Raw genomic sequence first — 14,803 nt, 5'->3', positions numbered from 1 at the left:
ATTGCAAATATATAGTTTATGTCAACCATCTAAGTTGAAAAAACTAGACCAACTCAACTAAATTATTTTGATAGAAATATTAATAGAATTTATTTAATTTTGCGTGTCATTTAGTTATTTTCGTAATATATTTGTTTAAATTCCAAGTATCAAATTGACTAAACAATGCCGTGAGAATTATTAAATAATATTTTCAATCAAATAATGAAATTAGATATGATACAATTTTTGTTAAAACAAACAACAGATTTTGTCAATTATAATTTTTAAAAATAACAAAAAGTTTTGTTCATCTCCCAAACTTTTTGATAGATAAATCAAATGCCAAAATCAAATGATCCAAAATCAACTAAATTAATTATTAGGTGTTGGAATTAATTCGTAGCGTTTTACAAGTGATGGGAAGTACTTTCATTAATGTATTTTTTAATGCTCATGTGAAATAAATAACATTCTTTCATTAAAAAACGCTACGAATTAATTCCAACACCTAATATTTATTGCAATTTCTAAATAAAAACTCGGTGAATCATACATAATTTAATTGAAAATAAATATTATTTTTCTCTAAAGAAAATTAAATATCATTATATATATATATATATATCAACTGTTCGATGTGTTTCCTTCAACTAAATAAAACTGATAAATATCGTGTATCTTCAACCGAACAATTAAATTAGATGACCAAATTTTTGTTGAAAAATCAGCAGATTTAAAAATAATAACACGTTTTATATTCAAATATGTTTTGATGAATAAACCAAGCGCGACTGAAAATCAAGTAAATGAATTATTCATAAAAATTTCTTTTTAAATAAAATTCAGATTTAGATTTATACATAATTTAGTTGAAAATAAATATTATTATATTCAAAAGTATATAAATTCAAACTGTTCGAGCCACACACAGAATGACGTAAGCTGCATAAGCATAACATAAGATTGCTGGACCATTCATTATCCGACAAAAAGACGCCATATTAATTTACATAAGATGTTCAACGGTCTTACTCAAGCAGAACAACAAGTCACGATAATGTCAAAATGAAATTAAAATAAGTTGGAAATAATTGAAAAATGATTTTTAATGATCATTTTGGAATCATTCTGACATCAATTTAATATCACAATGACTTGTGATTCTGCTTGGGATATGCTTATGCAGCTTACAGTCATTTACAGTGTGGTAGTCCTAAACATCTATCCAAACAAACTTGCATATGTGCATAACGTATGCATAAAGGAAATTATCCAATCGCATTTCTGTTATAAAAATGCATTTAAAATGAGATTGGATAATTTCTTTATACGTTTATGTAGATATACAAGTTTGAATATACTGTAAGAGTCTGTGTGTGCAACATACACTCAAAAAATAGTTTGGTAACAGCTACAAAATTTTTGTTAAAATAAGCTCAACCAAGTGTTTGGCTAATATAATCAAACATAATTTTATTCTTACAAAAATGTATTATTACTAAATAGGTTCACTGTTTGATGACACTACATTTTTGTAAGGATAAAATTACGTTTTTGATTATGTTAACGAAACATTTGGTTGAATCTACCCAAGTCTATCTCAAGAGTTACAGCAGACTCAATTTTTAACGAGAATATGAGTGTGTAAAATTATTGTTCGTTGTAGATGTATCATGATTATAAAGAGTCAAAGACTATAAAAACAGTAATAACACAATATATGAATATAAAAATGTAAAATTATAGAAATAATTGATATAAATTCGTTTTGAATTCAATTTTCTTTTCGTTCAATAATAATTTTTACAAGCAAATTTTCGGCATTTCTGTGGGATCACCTCTGTCTCTTGTTATAGCCAAAATTTATAAAATTTGACTTTAACCATAGAAAGACAACCGGTTCATTATTTTATTACCGATATGTGGACGACATTGTCATGGCGGCTCCTTCTGACAGTATTAAAAATATTCAGAATATTTTCAATTCGTTCTTTCAATACATGAAAGATTACAATTTACCATTGAAATCGGTACTTTTGGCAAATTGAATTTTCTCGATACCTACCATCATTATTGATAATAATAAAATTATCTTTGATGGATTTCAAAAACCGACTCATAACTGACAATAAGTGATATAGCGACGGGATTTTTAGCAAGTCTCCTAAAATCAAAAGACTACGCGTTGCTACGTAAGACGACGTTACGTAAAACATGGACATACGAACGTATAGACATATTTCAACAATCAATGCCATTATGGATGATAGCGACATTTTTTGTATAAGAATTCGATTTTAAATTTATTTTTATTCGATTGTATATGGATGAAGTGTTATGTTATATATGTGACGATTAGTATTCAACACGTTCCGTGTCGTATTTTTAAATGATTTTATTCATCATATAGGTCACAAAAAATTAATTATAATATTTTTGTATGCATTTATTACATTTGTTAAAATGTATTTCATACCTCTTGATTTATACATATATGGTTTATACAGGTATATTAATGATTCATTCGTTTCATGAGAATTCGTGCGTGTAAAAAGTCCTCATCTTTATACAAAAATATAAAAGTAATTAAATAATAATGATATATTATATTGCGAGAACATTACAATTTGAATATTTTTGTAACAGAGCATACTTTATCCGTATATGAGACCTTCTTTATAATAGTAATAATATTTATAGTTTTTAACCGCTACGAAATACATTTAAACAAATGTAATATATACAGACAAAAATACTATGATTATTTTTATAATACCTATATGATATGATGAATAAAATTCTTTAAAATTAACACGACACGGAACGTATTGAATGCTAGTTGTTATGTAACATAATTTCAATTATTCTATACTTTTAAATCATACAAATTTTATTTCAATATAAAAATTAATTGTCTATTCTATATATTAATTAATTTATAATTATTGTAAAAATAATTAGTTCTATTTGACGTTCTTGGTATAAATTTCACTGTATCCTTTCTAATTATACCATCCTGTGAGCCTGATTAATCTTAAATGTGATTAATCGAATAATTCATTATACATCCCTTCGAGATAATCCCACCGACAAATATATTGTCCACTATTAGCTTCCACTATTAGACATTTGTAGCTCAGCAACAGTGAATTATATTCATGTGAAAGCCATATCGTGATTAATCACGCGTAAAAGGGTTGATAGAGAGAGAGAGAGAGAGAGAGAGAGAGAGAGAGAGAGAGAGAGAGAGAAGTAAAAGTTCATATAGAACTCAGTCTGTAAAAGAGAATCAGAGCGTTCTATTTCAAAAAAGAAAAACGACACTTGGTCCGCGACATTAACATCAGAATCAGAAACTGGAGCTCGGTCAACGGCTTCGTTACTACCACTATCATCGTGACAAGAATAATATCATCGCCAAAACATCACTGAAATCGGAGTAACGTCCTCGCTGCTCCAATTGGAGCAGGTCGATAATATACGTATCAGTATGCTTCTTGCATGTCAAGATGAAGAAGAATTGAGGTAGACATCTGACGCCATTTCATTCCATTCATATACTATATGTATGTGAAAGACACGATTACGCGCGTCTCAATCTCTCATAACCTTTGGAGCTGTCGAAACGATCCCAACTTTTGAAATTAAATTTATTGCGCGGATGTGACACGAGCTTTTACAGAATGTTATATGACAGAAGCAAAACTATTTCTGCTATCAATTTTGCTGAACCAGTTATATCAAAATGAAATGGTATTGTGTTTACCGCAAAAATCTCTATAAATAGAACTTTCTACTTTATGTACGTTGTAATAATTAATCATAGTTTGATGATGAAACAATAAAATAAAATAATAATATGACTTATAAAACAATTGCATCATTTTGCTTGTTCTTCTTTTTATGCATTGATATGCGTGTAGCTTTTCTCTTCATAACCGAAGCTTCTTACAAAATTTCAACTTGTTCAAAATTTCTTGAGGCATCAAACTTCTAAGCGGATTATCCGATAAATGTTACAACGCTGTTATCAAGAGTACGGAAAATGAATATGAAATTGCAAAATTCAATAATATGAAAAATTTAGGTGGCACAAATGTACATAATAAGCAGACACTAACACTCGCGGAAATTGAATATTACGTCACTGAATATGAAATTAATTGCGTGATATAATCGCGTTACCGGACGAAAAATTAAATTACACAGCAACCGCGGGTAATTCGAGAGATTATTTTATAGAAAGAGACCCGCTGGCAAAATACGGATTCGGCCTAAACACAAATATTCTGTGTTCTATTTATTTAAGGAACTATGACTCGATTTATGCCATGTAAAGCTCATGAAAACTAAATAAATATAGATTAATTCAAAACGATTATTATTCCATCACAGATATTAAAAATTTTGCTCAGTAAATATAAATAAGTAACATTATGTCATAATTCGAAGAAGATTAATTACTTAATCTCAATTTATCAAATACATTAATTAAACAGAGGTGGACATTAGATTTGTACATAAATGAGGTGTATCATCTTCCATAGATTTTTCATTGCTGAATCCGAATCTAACAGCAAAATTTTTGTATCAAGTCAAATTTAAAAAAAAAATGAGGTCAAAGGTATTGTTACGTCCAAACCCGTGGAGATTTCAAATTTATGATCTTAGAAAGAAGAGGAGCGGGCATGGTGAGAGTATCCGGATGCGGTCAGATTCTTGTCTCCGCACAGGGAATACCGCGAATCGAATGCATCTTTTTCGTGCTCGCCTCGGAATATGGATCAACGTCCCGAAAAGATGTTATGATACCTGTTTTCTACGAGCGGTGCGATCCGAATTTCGAATTAAGGAATCTAATCCCTTTAACTCACTCGGGAATGGACCACGTGCGATCTCTGAAAAGGGCAAGGTTAAACGACTACGAGATTTTTATTAAATTAAAGGATTTTAAAATTAAAGAAGGAGAGAAAGATAATATAAAATTATTAGTAACGTTTTTTGTTCCTGATCATTATCAATCGAACAAAAGATAAAGAACAAGGTTATATCTTAATAAGTTTATTTATTACAACTAATTTACATATTATAGATCGACGTGATAATCTTTATTAATTAATTAACATTTGACGACTATTTAACAATTATTTAAATCTTATGCTCGTTAGCTGGATTAAATCATCAGAGAATGAAGATTCAGGGCAAATAGAGCACACAGGTTTTGCTTAGTCTATTTCTAGTCTATTTATGGATAGTAACGGAGGAAAAAGATTGAAAAAGAATTCCACCGGGCCTAAATAAGGATTGGCGGAATAAATACCGGAATATAGAAATTGGGAGGTTGGCCGGTTTTCCAACATATATATATATATATATATATTTTTTTATTTATATATTTTAAATGTATTCTATCTGAGAAACAAAATAAAATAAAAGTTTTAAATATATTTTGTTACTTATTTTTGTTTATTATAATTTCCGATTTTATTTCAATTATTATTATAATTATCACAATCGAATTTTTGAAAAACAGAGCTCTTCTCTTTGTCGATTTGAAATATGACGCTGACGCGCTCTTTAGACTTTTAGCCGAACGCTTGAACCAATCTACTTAGACAAGTCTGCGACCCTAGACACAGGCTTGACAATATATGTATATACATATATTCAATCGCTCGTTGAACACAGTAAAGATGGCAATAAAATAGTATGTGCGCGCGCGCGCACGAGCGTGTGTAATTACAATCATTATTATTTGTATTTGCCAACGTAGAGAACAAGTGCGCTAATGTACTATTATATGCAATGTCGATTACAGATTCCAAATCAGCAAATATTGGATCTAATAATGATTAATTTGCTGATTGTAGCGAAAACGCATTACGCAACCAACCGTTCGTTTACATATTATCGATTAGTCTAAAATTAACTTAAAATTTTTTAGCATATAGGCTTGCGATCGATAACAAAATCATTTCAATTGCAAACCTATGCCTTAAGTTCTGCGCATAATAAAGAAAAATATTAAAAACAGAAATAAATATCAAGATTTCAATCTATCTGAAACCGTCAGAAACCGGTTTTATCGAAATACATGATTTATACATTATTTTTTTATACATTAATGTAATAAGATATTTAAGAATATAAAAATATAAAATATTCTTAAATATTTCAATTAAAAATTCAGAATAAGGCTAATGAGCCTATATAACGCTGATGCGAAGAGTTAGGAGATGCAAATAATACTCAAGTGTTTGGCGATCTTCATTTATTGTATCGTTAATAATTTTCATTATCTTCATATAAGACTTGCAAACAAAAATTGTAAGAACATTTGTTTCATTAATTCTAGCTCGAATTTATGGCAACGGATACTGTGTATATTGCTGCCATCGATAAAGAAATAATTGTGATTTTTGTTTATATGAATTTTAAAGCAATTAGCAATAAACATCTCGCTCGGTTGTTTATTTATATTTATTATTTTAAAATTATGAAAAGAAGAGCATAAAGAACCACAGCACAAATTATAGTTTGTGATATTTAATTATTCTTGCATCAAAAATTGATTAATTACAATAAAAACATTAAACGTTTATTATTTTAATCAAAAATATCATTTCAGTCAAATTATTAACTAAAGCTAATGCTTCATTTAAAAATGTACGCCCTATGACATGCATGTAGCATTTCATACTTTTACAAAAAGTAATCACGCCGATGTTCATTCATAATCATAAACGTTTAATCGGCAAATTATATATATCAATATTAATAGCATTACATATATTCTTTAACAATAAATTCATATACAGCTGTCCAACAAATATCGCGCATCTGTCATCGATAGAGTAAATATTTATGTGTAATTAATTTTATTAATTGAATAATTACAAACTTATTCTGATTCAAATAACTGACTTCATGCTTTATTCTCTTTTTTATCGTATAAATTGATACTATATTTCAATAAAATTTCTAATACTTTATTTGCTTGATTATTGGTTGTTTCAACTTTTATTATTGTTGTGCAATTTAACGAGCGCAGCTAAATCCAAACTTTATAAATTAATATTATATAAATATTATAAATAGGGATAGCTGGTTTAGGGATGCAATATTTTTTAAAAGAATTTCTAAAAAATTGCTAGACGCGAATGATTGAGAAAATTATCTACTAAAGTCGATTTACGTTTGTTTCGATTTTGTTCTACGAGAGAAAAATTTCAGAGAATGATATATTAGCGTCTAGGCTTTTTTTTAATTTAATAGCGAATTCGGTTGGATCCACACTAATGCATATTAAAATTGTCGTACACCGATTTAATCTATGTAAAAAAATTATAAGATACGGATTTCACTCAACGGTACAAAATGTATTGAGGATTTTATGATTTAATCCGTCTTTATATTTTCATTAAGCATACGTTTTTGCATCAATTTATGTTTTGCTTTAATGTACAATTTAGTACGATTTTTTTAAAAAATTCCCAAAAAATTGCTGAATAAGAGCGATAATGATTTAATTGCATATAGGCAGCATGAGTCTTAATCCAGCTTTGCCTGAAAAGCAAGTAGGAATGTACGAATCATCCCGCGAGGTTTATTGTTCGTTCATAAATGTGCTCGACTTTCCAATTATGTGTTGCTCCGTCAAACTCGCGAGCACAATATATTTTGACCAGCTTTTATTTCAATTAGCCTTAGAGAATGCATTTCGCTTTACGAGAGAATGTCCTCATTGTTCCATAAATTTTTCTCGTTTCTTTCAAATTATTCCACGAGTTACAACGTGAATGTATAACAATACGCTTCAAATTGTTTTCATGACCGATTGTACAATCGTAAGTTGATAACGTCTACCATTTGTTAAAACGATACAAACTCTATAGATCAATACAGTTTATTTAACTTGTAGAAAGTTCCAAAATTTTTTAATCTTATGAAAATTTGCTTTAAAAAATTTTATGCATGCATATGTACAAAGTAGTGATTGCCTTCGTGAGCAGGTAAAGCAAACTAAAACTTCCTCGAAAGCCTTATTTCATGATGAATTATTTAATTGTCCGGTCACTATTTAATGTGCAAATATAACTTGTAAAGCTGCGTAAATGTTAATTATTTGAATAAAAAAAAATCCCTTTAAAATGATAAAATGCAATAAATAATTAAAGATATTATGGTCAATGCTCTATTTATTACATTACTCATTTCCAATTCAATGTTAAAACTATAATATTATTTAATAAAAATTTATATTTGAACAAAACTAAAGGTAAAATGTGAGAATTTAATTTAGCTTGTCTAAAAAAAGACTTATTTCAGTCGGACGGTTAAATTCAATTATTTTCACGTTATATTAATTTTACATTTTTTTTTATATACATACAAGCACATTCATTAAATAAAATGTTCAGTGAAAAATCTTCTTTAAAAATTAAATTTAAAGTATTTAAAACAGTGTTTAACTCCATTGAAAAGAAATGATCGCATGTCAGAATTTATCAAGAAATAAGTACAAAAGTCAATAAACGGAAAAATAGCTATTAATAGCTATTTTTTATTTATTTTAATAGCTATTAATAGTAATAAAAGCTATTAATAATTATAGATACAAAAAAAATTGTATAAACATTAATAAAAATAGAGAGAGAGAGAGAGAAAGAGAGAAAGAGAGAGAAACCTAAAATTGTTTCTTATAAAAATTTTCGTTAAATGCAACTTGCTGATTTTTCAAAACATGCTCATGTACATTGGCGCTGAAATTTTTAAGAATTAAAAGAATAGCAATACGCAAGGATTATAATCTTTTTTACATAACATGCCAAGTTCCGAATCCAACTCGAATAAATTTAATAAAGAATTCGACTTTTACCAGGGGCTGGAATAAAAATTATATGAAATGGTTGAATAAAACAGAGCAATACGAGTCAAGCACGGTAATTTTTGTGTAAACCAATACAGTTAACAAAACAACTTTATTAATAATTAACCCGCTTACATGTTTTGGCTCACTTTTGAGCTATCCTCAAAAATAATATGATGTTATAATTACAAAAAATTTTTTTTTATTATAAACTAATTCATTTTAGTGAGCCACTTATTCGGGAACTATAATATTACCAGCAGCTCATCATTCGGTTTATCCTGGCATAACTGAGACACGTCGCAATTTACTGAGATCGTTATAGGGCGATAGTCGAGCGTCGCGCAACAGATATCTAAAATACGCCTATCTGCAATTTGCTGGCAGAATCAATCTAATTAACAATTACAAATTAATTAACAATTAACGTACATTTCTACACAATACACAATTAAAATTGCAATTAATAATAATTTCTTTTATTGAGAATTCATATTTTAGATTTTCGCTTCTGTATATACAGAATGAGAAAACACTTAATTGAAGATATAATTGTTCTATCCTCACTATAAAAATATATAAAATAAATTTTACATAGACGAAATTTATACAGTGTCAAATTGCGAATTTATTCAATTTATTTTCTTTCTTGCATTTTTATTTTTTATCTTTTATGAAGAGTTGAAAGTGAAATTTTCTGATATTTATCATTATGTTTTGAACGTGAGTATTATGCAATATTGCTTAGCAAAATCCAAAAACAGATTGATGTCTAAAAATATTTATTTAAATCAAAAACGCAAATTGTAATAAAACAGCATATATAAGAATTCAGTGAGGAAGCAAAAATAATTTAATTATCCAGCAATTTTACAATTTGAAAGTCGGACCATTCCTCGTGAATATAAATATTCCTCTGCTTTTTTCCATTTTAAATTCGTATTGTTCCACAAAACGAAAGTGCCACAATTTATCATAATTGCTTGGCAGAAAATCAAAGGCATGCTGCGGCTTTCCAAAAGTTACTTTGCTTAACATCTATCTATATAGTCAACATACTTATGACACTTAAATCTGTAAAGTAAAACGCCGCATAGCTTCATTATTTTTCCTTCCGCGTATAAATTATACTGTATTATTTACATTACAAAGCGATAGTTAAAACCAGTAATTAGTAATTATACGCACGAAATGCAATGAAAGAAGTCGGCGCCATTTGACCTTTTTTATTACTTATCTACATTAAGATATTTAAATTCAAATTTACTGTTATCTTTTTATTATATTTTACAAGTCTATTTAATGCAAAATGTATACGGAACGCAGTGTATAGAAAAACTTTTATTTTAGTTAAACTAATCCGAATAAATAAATAAAAAATCTTAAGTCGAATAGATAAATAAAGGTATACATACTTATTACTCTTACTTCGATCACCTTAAATTAACCTAAATAGTCAACTTTAATAATTATCTAATATTTCTCAGTTTACGTCTTTTTCTTACTTATTCTGATCAAACCAAGGTATTATATAAAATTTTGTTTCCATCCGATCTCCTTTTGCTACATATTAAAATCAAATAGACTTTTGTTAAATATTAAGTTATAAACAAATAAAAATTAAAATTGAAATCGAATAAATCATTATTATCTTCTAACTTAGTTAACAAATGTAGTATAATTTCGTTTCTTCTTTGATAAAAAATTACGTATGTAGAGAATGCAATGAGAGTTCGATACATTTTTAATATTTTTGATATAAATTTGTGATACGTAATCTTATATTTTGAATATTTTCGTTCAAAGGTCGAATCAACATTTTTTTCGATTTCATTTCGACAATTGCAATATCATTCTAAAAGCTTTCTCAAAATTTTTAAGAATTTATAAATAATTTATAACTTTTTAGAAAATTGTGAAATTTTTTTATATGAATCGGAACATTTTTTACAATTGTCGATAAAGTACAGTAATCTACACCTTTTCTTCTAGTAATTCTTTGTATCTTATTTTATTGTTCTACTCCTGCTGAATAACATTACTTTTATTTCATAGTTTATTTATCACTTTTGTATTGAGGAATTTCAGGGAAATAATGTCTCTTATCATAAATGCTGACAACCTATTAGCTATCTCTTACCATAAATGAGCACGAAATCATGGAAAAATATCATTGATTCTATCTAATTCTAGCTAGACTAATTCTATTCTCGAAATGATCTCGATTTTTAAATTAATGAAATTTAAATGTTGGTTTATCATATCAAGTTTCCAATATCATTTGGAAATATAAAAATATTACTAGTAACATAGAACTACTTCCAGTAATTATAATATTTGGTATAAAAAATTTATTAAAATAAAAAATACATACATACATATATATATATATATATATATATATCATTAGAGCAATTAGTATTATTTCAGCTAATTAAAATAATATTTTACAATATTATTAAAAACAAGTTATTATCATATATATCATCATTTGTACATTACTACTATATTTAACATTAATTATATTTTTTTTATGTATTGCGCCTCTCTTACAACATCTTTGAACAGATATATTACAACTATACATTCATTAGCATTATAGATGTTTATAGTTCTTCGAAAGAGCAGTTCCCGTACGATCACAGAAATGAAACATGGTAAGTGGAAGTTCGGATGAGTAATCGCGCATGAGTACATCATAAAATTAGTTCTCAAATTCATAAAATAAATTTTTATTTTATTATAATTTTGTCGTGTATCCTCTGAAATATGATGCTAATCAATAATACTTATTTTCACAATAAAATTTCAATGAAATTTTAATGAAATTTTCTCCACCACTATTACACTATTAGTGACACTACTTGTCGAATTTACTTATTGCATTAGTGACACTAGTAGTATATTTTTATGCTGACTAGATCAAGATTTTTCAAGAATTCAAGATTTTTATTTCCAACTCGAAAATTAATCGAAATTGGAGCCAAAAATCCGTCGAAATCAATAGAAAACTTTCGACTTTTATTTTCGACATTTTCGAAACAACGTTTTTTCGAGAAATTATTTCTGATTGGGATATATCTATTGGAAATGGTTTTCTAATTTATCTATTCATTACTTAAAATCAGTCAAAATTGACTACAACTACTTTTCATAGATGGAAGTCCATCAATATTAATTGGTATATTAACTTTATCATCTTTAAAATTATTTTGGTTTAATTTTAACATCAACTGTGATTTCAATCCAAAATGATAATATTTTCCAGAATGCAAATCAATGATTTTATTAGTAATATCTTCAGTTTTTAAAATAGTATATGCATCTGAAGACAATAAATGTAATTTTAAGTCCAATTTTACTATTCTTAATAAATTTTCATTAATAGCTATTTGAGCAATATTATGTTCAGGTTAATTCCTTAATCTTGATATATGTCAAGGTAAACTCTAAGTAACCTCCAACAAGTTGTAGCTATTGCTCGTCCTTTATTAAAGTTTAGGAGAGGATTAAAGTTAGGTTATTATATATATCTATGAGTATATAATAACCCTAATTAAACCATGTATCGTAAACCATATGTATTCAGAGTAAAGCAGGAAAAAATTTTCTGTTCTAAGAACAAAAATTATATAAGAAAATATGAAATATATAAGAAAATATGAAAATCGTACGCTCCCAAGAGGAGAAGATGGAGTAGGAGTCGCTTCGCGTGGAAAGTTGTAAAATATGCTTTAAAGTAAAAAATTTCTGTTTTATATGGTGGAAAAGAGATATTGTATTACAATAGAAGAGATATTATACATTTTTTTTTAAACTTTTTAATAACTTTTTAATAAAGGAGGAGAGACGGCTAAAATTTGTTGGAGTTACTCAAAGTCATGACCTTGACAACATAATTCAATTGCATTTGCCAACATCTAAGATTTGTTTTAAATATTTTAATTGGCAATGCGGAATTATGACACGTGGACGATTCAATATATAAGGTAATGAAATACTTACAACATCCGCATCAGAACATATAAATGGCAGCAACAGAATAAAAATTACAAAAGATTCCATTGCAACTTGTGCATTTTTTGTTTAAAAATATGATCAAATTCTTTTTAAATATAAATTCATAATAATTAAAGTTATCTTACACTAATATTTTCTTCTTTTTACTTTATTTTATTACTATGGATTCCATTAAAAACCGAATATATTTTTTGGTTCCAACAAAAAATTGGAATTTCAACAAAATCACTTTACAATATATAGATCTTTTCAGATATTTCTTTGTACACATATTTCAATGTATAAATGTTTAATTGTTTGTCAACTTGGAAAGAATTTAATTTTCCTTATAGAAGAAATGAAGAGAAATATAAATGAACATTGTAAAATAAAAAGTTTCTATGATCGCTAATAAATAATGCAGTAGTAATTCATTAAAGAATATCTATAATAGGAAATCTTTAAAAAAATGTTTTTCAATTGTGATTTGTTTAAAAAGCTAATTTTCTTTTGAAAAAGATAGTCATTTATAAACGAATTTAATTGCAATCTCAAAGTTTTTTTTATAGTACTACATTCATCTTGCATTATTTTTTAAAATAGTAACAGATTTATAAAACAGGATATAATTTTTCCATCCTGTTATATATACTTGAATTATAAAAAGTTGTTATTTTTTACTATTAATTTGTTATCAGTAAAATGAACATTTACATCTGAAAGTACAAGGAAAATAACGTTAATAAAAAATTTGGTATGCAATGTGTCCACTCACATATATTCATGATTATTTCAAAAGTGCCGAGCAGTTCATTTTCGAGTAGACGTTTGACACGTGTAACGTGCAAAATTCTTTTTTTTTTTACTTTTATTTTATATTTTCATTATATTTTTGTTATAGAATTGTAGATGAATGTTAAATAATTTTATATTGAAAAATGTAGAAAAATGAAAATATGTAAATACAATATGCAATACAATATGTATATGCAATTGAACTGTAATAGTATTGAGGCAGTATAACGTTGAAGATACAAATATTCTTGATAAAATATAATATTGATAAGGATTTATTATACATATGAAAGAAAATAAAATAAATGTCACAAACATATGTACATTTATTATTAGTACTGTAACAACAATTCATATATATATATATATATATATATATATATATATATATATATATATATATGTATATGATTACATATGCGATTATACGACCATATATGATTGTATATGACTATAGGTGAATCAGAATCGTTGAACCAGCATTTTACTCTACGAGAAAATTATCGACCACACTTACTTATCGACTAATCAACTTTTACCCTATGAGAAAATTATCGACTGTAGACTCAATTGGATTATAACGTGTGCAATTGATAATTTTCTCATAGGGTAAAAAGCTGGTTTAATGATTAGTCGTTGATCCAACTTTTTACCCTACGAGAAAATTTTCGACCTCATCTACTTATCGACTAACCAGCTTTTACCTTATGAGAAAATTATCGAATGTAGACCTAATTGGATTATAACGTGTACAGTCGATAATTTTCTTATAGAGTAAAAAGTTGGTTAGTTGATAATTAGGTAAGGTCGATAATTTTCTCGTAGGGTAAAAAGCTGGTTTAATGACTAGTTGTTGAACCAGATTTTATCCTATGAGAAAATTATTGATTGCACACGTTACAATCCAATTAGAATTACGTTTCAAAACTTCCTCTCCGAGGAAAAGTTTACTCGAAATATATAGTACACGTAACTATAGCACATAGAGTAAAATCTTTCTTGGAGAGGAAGTTTTTGAAACGTAACCTAGGTATACAATCGTTTCTAAAGAAAGAGAAACATAAAATGTGTTCTCTTCCTGTAAAAAGAAAAACATAAACATCAAAGAAAGATTCAGTCAACAATCAAATAATCATTAAAATAACTTTGCTAATATTA

The 14,803-nt window shown here is 27.1% G+C and overlaps 1 protein-coding gene across 3 annotated transcripts in view; it reads right to left on the bottom strand.

Moving 5' to 3' along the window:
* LOC105146410 (uncharacterized) overlaps positions 1-14,803 on the bottom strand; it is a 57,475-nt gene that overhangs the window by 30,679 nt on the left and 11,993 nt on the right. The window lies entirely within an intron of this gene.

Source organism: Acromyrmex echinatior, chromosome 3 (genome assembly GCF_024713525.1).
Source record: "Acromyrmex echinatior isolate Ae372 chromosome 3, ASM2471352v2, whole genome shotgun sequence".
In the NCBI taxonomy this organism is placed as follows: domain Eukaryota; kingdom Metazoa; phylum Arthropoda; class Insecta; order Hymenoptera; family Formicidae; genus Acromyrmex; species Acromyrmex echinatior.
Note: the sequence above shows the minus strand (reverse complement) of the source record. Positions and strands in the feature narration are given on the sequence as shown.